We start from the raw sequence: 10,771 nt of genomic DNA on the forward strand, positions 1-10,771 counted from the left end.
GTTATTTTTGGGTCGCAGGGAATCGTGGCCTGAGAAGGCGCTGCTCCCTGGGGGCGTGAGGAGGGAAGCTTCAGTCCCGGAAGCGGTTTTGGGGGGCTCCTTCCTCGGCTCTGGGGAGCTCCCCCAACCCTAGGGGCAAGGGAAACGGAGGTCAGGAGGTTTCTAAACAACACCCCTGGGCAGTTTTTTCCTCCCGGTTTACCAAGCATTCTCTTCCTTTGCGGAAACTGCCAACCACTCGGTTTCTGCCTGCCACGCTCAGTTTATTCGTACTTCCGCCTGTTTGCGCTCTGCGTTAGCTTCACTTCAGCTCTGTTTTCAAAATATTTCACAGCAAGTGGGCCCTTGTGAAAGGCAGTGGCAGGAGTGACGCTTATAGCAATGCTGCTTCGAAAAACCCTGCCGTAACTTTCATTCCGCACCATGGAAACACACTCGCACGCATTTGCATAGCCTAACTTTAAGGCTCTGGGAATCCGAAGGAGTCCCTTCCTATTTAATATGCTGAGATTATGGTGTTTTTAAAATCCTGAAAAATATAAAGGCGACGAGTGTGAAGATAGGAGGGTTCTTAGGAGATATCTGCGCCTGTTAAACACAAATATATCCGCCCGCAGAATCGAATTCTCTGACGCTCAGGTACTTGGCAAATGAAACTCTGCTGAAGGGAAAGCAACAAAAAATTCAGAAATCATTTTAACTGTGGCGGTATGAACAACAATAAAATTTCAAGGCCTCTGAAGTTATAGACTCTGTTACCTTTATTTCACTTACACAGGAGGAAAAATGAGAAAGTGCCTCCATGGGGGTGCCAGGAAATAAAGAAAAATTACACAAAATAACAAAGGTGCGGTGCTAGAGACCAGTGTTTTGCAAAGAGGGTGACATGGTGACCCTGGAGTCAGTAAATGTCACACTAAGTATGTATCTTTCTAATAAGGGAAGTCCACATTGTTTATTACTAACATTATATCTAGTCCTTCCAAAACCTGAAGTCTGAATGAAATTGTTCACTCTTTATCCCTTTGTTGCATTTAAATTCCTATTGTTAAAAAAAATCCCAAGTATTGAAAAGGCGTTTGTCATATAATATATGAAATAGCTATTATTAACTTTTCAAAGACAAAAATCTCCTGAGCAGTATATAATGTTGTTAAATCTTCACAATAAGCACTTAGCACTATGACACACACAAAGTAGACATTAAATCAATATTAGCTGGATATTTGATGAATTACTAAGGTAGTAAGTCTAATTATTCCCAATACACATCTGAAGAGACATAACTTGCACTAACCGAACGCTTTCTCTCCTAAGGATGCGGATTCAACTTGGGTTATCATTACTGAATACATTTAAATAATGAGGAAACTGATGTGCCTAAAGTTAGGGCTGTGGCCAAGAAAACAGTGCACATCAGTGGAAAAAAACCTAGAAACACAGCTGACTGGCTGGATGGCTGAGAGTGTGTGGTGGTGTCCAGTAGACGGTGTTGTGTGGCCAGACTGGTCAGTGGTTATGATAAAACAGAGATAACTGCTGCCACGTTTCCCACCTCACGGTGTTAGGTAGGGAAGGGACAGGAAGACACATGTAGGGTTGTGACACTAAGTGGTGAGGGGGTGGGGGCCTAGTTCCTCTACTATCAAAAGAGTGTAGCTGTGCTCTTAGAACTGTATTTGGTGTTCTTTCCAATAAACCACACTGAGCTTGTTTCTGCCCATCTTCTCCAAAAGATTGACTCTAGCTATACAGTTGCTTTTTGAAAACTGGTTCAACCGCCACAAGAAGGACACTGTGAGAGCATCCCGAGGCAATGGGGAATATTGCTCACTGCCAGGAAATGACAGCACCAGACAACGTTTGTGTGGCAGCCCGTGACAGGGGCTCAACTGAGCCAGAATGTCCTGCTGGTCTGTAAGAACAGGAAGCAGAGCCGGACAGCTCTGGCAGTTTTCATAAATGACAGCAAGGCTCCTGAACTACTGAATTCACAGACTATATCCATGTGTGATATGCAAGTCGCACTTCGGCGTTTTCAGCCATGTTCGTGCTCAGAAGAAGACGAAAGGAGGTTGTCAATGCCATCTTTACGACAAAAGACAATGGGACAGGATGACTCCTCCAGTGCCACAAACGCAAAACTGCTCTAGACTCCCCAACTGGTAAGTGTCACCTTGTAGATGGCTCCCGACCCAGGAACAATGAGGTCAGCTCCTAGGATGGAAAAACAGCTTCTGGGTAAGAGCTGTGTAATCCACACTGGGTGGTGGTTGGTGTAGGAGGTGGAGCCTGAAGCAAGCACCCAAGGTGTTTGGCTGCCAATGAAGGCACAGCTCCACCCTCCTTCCTTTACTGGATGGAAGAAAACAGGACCCGTCAAGGGTGAGATGGAGTTGAGATGTAGAAGAGGTTTGTGTTTAGCTCTGATGCTGGAGAGGATCTGGAGAGGGCAGAAGAGGAGAGTAGGGTAGAAGCACAGAGCAGAGATAAAAAGCTGGACCCACAGTCAGTGCTGAATGAAGAAGCCCACCTCTTTGTAGTATCAGCAAGAAGAAAGCATCTTCACTTAGGGTAGACTTACATCAATACATTCTGTCACTCCTGATTGCCCTAGATATTACCTTGTTTGCATCATCATGCCAACAGTAGTTTCCAAAGGCTTATTTGGTATCATCATTCTTACATCACCATCAAATAATGTCATTACATTAAAAATTTCTGCCATGCTGTTCAGTGTACTAGAACTATAAAACAAAACTGGCAAAGCACCTATCTTTCAGAAATTTACTATCTCAGCAGTGGAATTTTTTCAACACTGAAATTTAATTTCTCTCTAGTCAATAGATATCCACAATCCTTTATGAATTCTGCATAGCTAAGCCTTTCAAAAGGGGATTTTCCTGCTGGAGAAGTGATAAGTCTTTGGGAGTATTTTTTCCTTTAATTATTTGACATTAGAGTATGTCCACTACATTAGTCAGTGTTCTCCAGAGAAACAGAGTCAATAGGAGATGTGTGTGTGTGTGTGTGTATACAGAGAGAGAGAGACACACACACTTATTATAAAGAATTGGCTCACACCTCATGCAATTATGAAGGCTGACAAGTCACAAGATCTGTAGGGCAAGTGGGCAAGTTGGAGACCCAGGAAAGCTGATTGCGTAGTTCTAGTCTGAAGGTCAGCAGGCTCAAGACTCAGAAAGAGCCAATGTTTCAGTTTGAGTTTGAAGGCAGGAAAAAGCTGATGTTCCAGTTTGAAAGCAGTCAGGTAGAAGGAATTCTCCCTTACTGGGAGGAGGGTTGGGCTTTTTGCTCTATCCAGGCCTTCAACTGATTGGACGGAGCCCACCCACATTAGGGAGGGCAATCTGCTTTGCTCAGTCTACTGGTTCAAATGTTAATCTCATCCAGAAACACCCAGAATAACGTTAGACCAAATATTTGGGCACCTCGTGACCCAGTCAAGTTGACATATAAAATTAACCATCTGGGAGGGAGACGCAAGAGGGAGGAGATATGGGGCTATATGTTTATGTATAGCTGATTCACTTTGTTATACAGCAGAAACTAACACACCATTGTAAAGCAATTATACTCCAATAAAGATGTTAAAAAAATGGGGCTTCCCTGGTGGCACAGTGGTTAAGAATCCGCCTGCCAATGCACGGGACACAGGTTTGAGCCCTGGTCTGGGAGGATCCCACATTCCGAGGAGCAACTAAGCCCATGTGCCACAACTACTAAGCCTGCACTCTAGAGCCTGTGAGCCACAACTACTGAGCCCACATGCCACAACTACTGAAGCCCGCGTGCCTAAGAGCCCATGCTCTGCAACAAGAGAAGCCACCGCAATGAGAAGCCTGCACACCACAATGAAGAGTAGCCCCTGCTCGCCGCAACCAGAGAAAAGCCCACACGCAGCAAAAAAGACCCAACACAGCAAAAAATAAAATAAATAAAAAAATTTTTAAAAGATGTTAAAAAAATAAATAAAAAGTAAAACTAAGGGGCTTCCCTGGTGGTGCAGTGGTTGAGAGTCCGCCTGCCGATGCGGGGGACGCGGGTTCGTGCCCCGGTCCAGGAGGATCCCAAATGCCGTGGAGCGGCTGGGCCCGTGAGCCATGGCCGCTGAGCCTGCGCGTCCGAAGCCTGTGCTGCACAACGGGAGAGGCCACAACAGTGAGAGGCCCGCATACCGCAAAAAAAAAAAAAAAAAAAAAAAATTAACCATCATGTCCACTAACTGGAGTTATCTTTAGTAAAGAAATAACTTTAACTATTTAATTTTACTTTGCACCTGAAGAGGAAATGTTATGTGGTGAATAGAGAGACTGAGAAAAAATTAGATATTTCTTACTCCCCAGAGGTTTCACTGTATGAACTCAGGAAACTCATCTGACTGCTCTGTGTATCTGCTTCTGAATAGCTGAAGAACTACACTACAGCTGTTGTTAGAATTTATCTTTGTACCGCAGGGTGTGGTCAAACTTCAAGTGGCGAAATCCTTTGAGATTTTTTGCATGAAAGGTGTTGTACCTTATTAATTAAAATGTCAGGAGTCATTGGGCAACTGAATTAGGATTCTAGGTTAAATAAATTAACTAAATTTATTTTAATAACTCAGCTGTCTGCCTAACTCATCTACCTAAGAACACATTTTTTAAAAGTAAAAAATAAAATAAGCCCAAAAGTCTCTACACAGCTAACATCTGTGAATTTATCTCATAAAATCCTAGACTCCTTTTTTTATCCATTAATTAATTTATTCATTCATTTAACAGATATTTACTGAGAATCTACTAGATGCCAGGCACTGATCTAGGCACTGAGAACAAGAAGAGGATAAGATAGACAATTCTTCATTCCAGAGAACTTAGATTCTAGTGGGACCATAGAGGCAGAGAAAAATACATTTAATTACATGAAAATGGAAATGCTTCTAAAGGACAAAAGATGTCACCAGCAAAATGACAATGCTAGGAGAAGATACTTGCAATGCACATAACCAAAAAGGATTAGTATCTGGAATATATAGAACCACTTCCTAATCAAAAAGAAAAAGACAGACAACCCAATAGAAGAATGAGCAAATGATATAGGAAAAGAAAGCCAAATAGTCAATAAACATGAAGAGATTTTCAGCATAATTTATAACAACAGAACCCTAGACTCTTTTTGTTTTAAAAAGGATTCTAAGGGAATTCCCTGGCGGTCCAGTGGTTAGGGCTCGGCACTTTCACTGCCGTGGGCCTGGGTTCAATCCCTGGTCGGGGAATTAAGATCCAGCGAGCCACGTGGCGTGACCAAAACTTAAAAAAAATAAAAATAAAAAGGATTCTAAGAAGGGTGGTGGTCTGCTACAGAAAATTAGTAAATTAATATGAAGTAAATTCTATGAAATGGGGAGGCAAGAATGAAGGGCGAAATGGGGGCTGCAAGAGTCTGGTGTGGGAACAAGAATGAGAAGTAATAGTTGCTGGCCAGAGTGATGTAAAAGACAAAACTAATGCCAGGGAAGATTTGGAGAAGATTTTGTGATGGGTCAAACAGCGTGACACACCACTATAGACCCTGGAGATCTTCCTATATCACAGCAGAGTGAAAGCCTTGAAGGAAAGACTCAGTTATGTGGAGTGTACCCTAGTTAAGATGACAAGGTGGCATGATACACATTTTAGAAAAGATCTACCCAAAAGGTAGAATTTTGAAAACTCATGAGAATATAGGTTAAACTCTAGCAATAAAGAAAACTCAGCTCTCCAGAACAGCATGTTTCCCGAAAGCTCCAGATGTGAAAGTCTTAGCTGTTTAGGCTCTCCCCACAAATAACTTTTGTCTTCTAACATATTTCAAATAGAGGGTAAGACAGACTGCTTTGAGTACAAATAAACAACTTTCTCCTTGTTACTATCATATGATGGTGATTTCAACACATAACTTCTCTTTTAATTACCCGGTGCCTTGAAAGACAATCTGGGCCACTCTGGGTAAGAAGATAAGTTTGGAAACGACACAAAAATTCTCTCATTTTCCATACATTAATAGAGGGCTTTCTTTTGAATATTTGCTAAAAATCTACAACCCAGGTATCTGGGCTAAAGGATTCATAAAGGATATGAAATGCATATTTCTCCTGTAATCACTGTTGAAATCCTCTGGACCTTGGAAGAAGGAGAGGAGTAATGCGTATTATGTGCTGCTATTAGGAGATGCAAACAACTCATATACAGTCTTCAGGTATTAGTGTTAAATTACAGCAGTGTTTCCCAAAGTGTGTTCCATGAAGCGCTAGGTTCTTACAATGCACTATTATAAAAGAATTCCACTTTCAAATAAATTTGGGAACACTCACATACCGTATGCTGGCCCCTAGAGATTCACAAAGTTCATTAACATGATAAAAGCCCTGAGAAATTCTGTTATCTTTGTTTAATCCAATATTTCACAAACATATTTGACTGTGGAACTTCTTTTCTAGATACACCTATTAGTTTGCCCTAGGATTAGTATTTTAAAAAGGTGAGGCTGAAGTATGGGTAACTGTGGGTCCCCCCCCCCAGTTTTATTAAGATATAATTGACCTACAGCACTGTATAAGCTTAAGGTGTACAGGATGATTTGTCTCACATATATTGTGAAACAATTACCACAATAAGTTTAGTTAACATGCATCAACTCATAGAGGTACCAAAAAAAGTTTTTCCCTTGTAATGAGAACTCTTAATTAGGATCTACTCTCTTAACAACTTTCAAATATACCACACAGCAGTGTTATCTACAGCTATCATCATATTGTACATTACATCCCTAATGCTCATTTACCTTATAAGTAGAAATTTGTACAGTTGACCACCTTCATCTAATTCTTCCACCCCACCCCCTGACCTCTGCTGGCCACAAATCTGATCTCTTTTGCCGTGAGTACTTTTTTTGTTTTGTTTTTTAGATTCCACATGTAAGTGAGATCATACAGTATTTATCTTTCTCTGTCTGACTTATTTCACTTAGCATAATTCCCTCAAGATCCATCCATGTTGTTGCAAATGGCATGATTTCCTTCTCTTTCATGGCTGAATGATATTCCATTGTATGTATTCCACAACTTCTTTATCCACTTATCTGCTGATGGACATTTAGGCTGTTCCCATGTCTTGGCTATTGTAAATAATGCTGCTATGAACATGGGGATGCAGTTACTCTTCAACATAGTGTTTCCGTTTCCTTCAGATATATTCCCAGGAGTGGAATTGCTGGATCATGTGGTACTTCTATTTTTAACTTTTTGAGGAATCTCCATACTGTTTTCCATGTTGGCTGTACCAATTTACAATCCCACCAACAGTGCACAAAATGTCCCTTTTCCCCACATCCTCACCCGCATTTGTTTTCCCTTGTCTTTTTGATTATAGCCTTTCTAATAGGTGTGAGGTGATATCTCATTGTGGTTGTGATTTGCATTTCCCTTATGATTAGTGATGTTGAGCCCTTCTCATGTACCTGTTGGCCATTCATATATCTTCTTTGGAAAAATGTCTGTTCACATCCTTTGCCCATTTCTGAATTAGATTATTTGGGATTTTTTTTTTTTTTTTGCTATTGAGTTGTATGAGTTCTTGGATATTAACCTATGGAGATTCTAAATAAAAAAAACTAGAGGGGCTTCCCTAGTGGCGCAGTGGTTGAGAGTCCGCCTGCAGATGCAAGGGACACGAGTTCGTGCCCCGGTCCGGGAAGATCCCACATGCCGCGGAGTGGCTGGGCCTGTGAGCCATGGCCGCTGAGCCTGCGTGTCCAGAGCCTGTGTTCCGCAACGGGAGAGGCCACAGCAGTGAGAGGCCGGCATACCGCAAAAAAAAAACCAAAAAAAAAAACAGAGACGCTGACCACAAAGGCAATTCCTCAGGGTATTATAGAGCTCAGTTCATTTTAATTCATAAAAACAAACACATTTTTTCCCTCCACACACTATCAAAATCCACTTTACCATATATATTTTTTCTAAATTGTTAGGACCTATGCTGGTGAGCTAAGGCTTCTTTCTGCCTCTTGGGGGATAAGGTAATAAGTGAACACAATGCCATTCCTTGTCCTCTTCATGCCCACATGCAGAGTCAATAAACACAAAGGAATTTACTGTGTCAAGATGAACCTCTACTACCTTCATAGTTCATACTGGAGATTTAGAGACCTGCCGTGGGAGTGAATTGTTCAATTCAATTTAACAACCGCTATTTCTTACCTCTTAAGTGCAGGAGAAGAGAAGGGAGAGAGAGGGGACTGGACAGAGAGATACCAAAATAAAAGAGTTAAGGGCCCACTCTCCTGACGCTGTAAAACCGTAATAAATGAAAAATCATTCTTAAAACAGCTCAGACCAATAGATGCTATAATAGGCATTCTAATAGACAAACACAAACTACATCCTATAGGCATATAGGGAAGAGAGAGAGAAAGGCAAAGAATTTGAGTTTTGAATGGCTATGCATTGTATAGGCTGGTTAGGTAAACACACACACACACACACACACACACGCACATGCACACGATAGAAAGGCACAGAAGAAGAGAGCACAGGGTTCAGGAGTGCAAGAAGTCTGAGTTACTGCAAGAGCATGCGAGGTGGGGGAAGAGGGTGGAAACCGTAGAAGAGAATGGCTGGAGGGGTGGATAGGGCTTTTAACTCCAGGCTGAGACATCCAGACCTCAATTTTCAAGGAAGGGAGAGACCACAGCAGGTTTCAAACAGAAGAAACATGATCAGATCTATATTTAAGAAAAATAAATCTGGGGAGAGATCAGAGGCATAAGCAGTCACAAGAGCCACACTTTATTGAGTAGCTCTCCCTACTGATAGCTGATTCCACAGCATAAGACCTACTAGTAGGTCCTACATTAGGCTGTTGCCAAGGTCAAAGAGGCCTGCAGGCAGTGACGGCGAAAAGAAGAGAACAGGTGGGAGACACTGAGGAAGCAGAATGGCTAGCTGGTTCCCTGCCTATTCACCATGACGTGGCATCCTCACAGAGAAGTCATAGAGAAACCACCATCTAGAAGAGAGATGATCATGGGGGAAGAAACAGGAAGACATTTGCTGAATCTTGAGCGTCTTCTTCCTGCCTCAAGATGGCTGTTGAGTGCTGAGCAGGGAAACTCAGGGACTCGTTTCTGTTGTGTCTTTATCTTCAATGCACTTCTTGCCAGATCCCTTTTCTTTGCCTTTTGTTTTACATATCTGGGTTCCGTGTGCAGCCTGTCAATGTCTGTGTTATGAATTCATAATGATATTCTGTTAGTATCTGCACGAATCTGGAAAATGCTTGTGTGTTTGCATCATATTGTGTTGACCAAAAAGTTCGTTAGTTTTTTTCTCTGTAAGATGGCTCTAGTAGCAGTTAGTTGTCTTCATTCAAGACAATTTTTGCATTTAAAAAAAAAAATCAAAATTGGTGAATTTTTGTGTAGCCATTTTAATATTGAAGGTGGAAGGAAAAAAGCAACATTTTTGACTTATTATGCTTTATTATTTCAAGAACAAAAATGCAACCGAAACACAAAAAAAGATTTGTGCAGTGTACAGAGAAGGTGCTGTGACTGATTGAACGTGTCAAAAGCGGTTTGTGAAGTTTCGTGCTAGAGACTTCTGGCTGGACAATGCTCCACGGTCAGGTAGACCAGTTGAAGTTGATAGCGATCAAATTGAGAACAATCAATGTTATACCACATGGGAGATAGCCGACATACGTAAAATATCCAAATCAACCGTTGAAAATCATTTGCACGCACTTGGCTATGTTTATTGCTTTGATGTTTGGGTTCCACATAAGTTAAGAGGAAAAAAACCCTTCTTGACCATATTTCCGCATGCAATTCTCTACTAAAACATAATGAAAACGTTCCGTTTTTAAAACAAATTGTGATGGGGGATGAAAAGTGGATACTGTACAATAATGCGGAATGGAAGAGATAGTGGGGCAAGTGAAATGAACCACCACCAATCACACCAAAGGCCGGTCTTCAGCTAAAGAAAGTGATGTTGTATATATGCTGGGATTGGAAGGGAGTCCTCTATTATGAGCTCCTTCTGGAAAACCAATCGATTAATTCCAACAAGTACTGCTCCCAATTAGACCAACTGAAAGCAGCACTCGACAAAAAGCGTCCAGAATTAGTCAACAGAAAACATAATCTTCCATCAGGATAACGCAAGACCGCATGTTTTTTTGCTGACCACGAAAAAACTGTTACAGCCTGGCTGGGAAGTCCTGATTCATCCATTGTATTCACCAGACATTGCACCTTCGGATTTCCATTTATTTCAGTCTTTACAGAATTCACTTAATGGAAAAAATTTCAATTCCCTGGAATATTGAAAAGGCACCTGGAACAGTTCTTTGCTCAAAAAGATAAAAAGTTTTGGGAAGATGGAATTATGAAGTTGCCTGAAAAATGGCAGAGGTAGTGGAACAAAAGGGTGAATACGTTGTTCAATAAAGTTGTTGGTGAAATGAAAAATATGTCTTTTATTTTTACTTAAAAACTGAAGGAGGGACTTCCCTGGTGGCGCAGTGGTTAAGAATCTGCCTGCCAATGCAGGGGACACGGGTTCAAGCCTTGGTCCAGGAAGATCCCACATGCCGCAGAGCAACTAAGCCCGTGCACCACAACTACTGAGCCCGTGCTCCGCAACAAGAGAAGCCACTGCAATGAGAAGCCCGCGCACTGCAACGAAGAGTAGCCCTCGCTAGCCACAACTAGAGAAATCCCGCAC

This window comes from Globicephala melas, chromosome 1 (genome assembly GCF_963455315.2).
Source record: "Globicephala melas chromosome 1, mGloMel1.2, whole genome shotgun sequence".
NCBI lineage: Eukaryota > Metazoa > Chordata > Mammalia > Artiodactyla > Delphinidae > Globicephala > Globicephala melas.